Raw genomic sequence first — 736 nt, 5'->3', positions numbered from 1 at the left:
AGCGATGCTCTTCTACGCGTAGATTCGCTGATACCGGACCTTCATACTATTCAAGCATTCAAACATGCTATCCTTCTCCTCCTTGCTGAGAGTGTAACTGGCAGGACGTAAGTAGTGCTGTCCATTATCTCTCTTTTCCGGATGTAGGTCATCTCGTTGCCCCATGGCTTTCAGGTCCTGTCTTGCTTCCAATGTATCTTTTGAGGTTCCATAAACACCCATGAAGCCTAGCACGTTCACGCAAAGATTCTTCGTCAGGTGCATCACGTCTATTGCGTTGCGAACCTCTAGGATTTCCCAATAAGGTAGCTCCCAAAATATTGACTTTTTCTTCCACATGGGTGCATGTCCGTTATCATCGTTCGGAACAGGTTGGCTACTAAGTCCCTTTCCAAAGAATACATGTACATCCTTCATCATCTCGAACACACGCTTTCCATTACGGTGTGCAGGTTTTTTACGATGGTCTGGCGTCCCTTTGAAATGCATCCCGCTCTTTCTCAGCTGGTGGTGAGTAGGGAGAAATCGACGATGACCCATATAGACGACCTTCTTACAGTGCTTCAAGTACATGCTATCTGTGTCATCTAAACAGTGGGTGCATGCCCGATATCCCTTATTTGTCTGTCCTGAAAGGTTACTCAATGCAGGCCAATCGTTGATGGTTATGAACAACAGTGCTCGTAGATTAAAGATCTCTTGTCTATCCTCATCCCACACACGTACACCTTCTTCC

This window comes from Setaria italica, chromosome I (genome assembly GCF_000263155.2).
Source record: "Setaria italica strain Yugu1 chromosome I, Setaria_italica_v2.0, whole genome shotgun sequence".
Taxonomy (NCBI): domain Eukaryota; kingdom Viridiplantae; phylum Streptophyta; class Magnoliopsida; order Poales; family Poaceae; genus Setaria; species Setaria italica.
Note: the sequence above shows the minus strand (reverse complement) of the source record.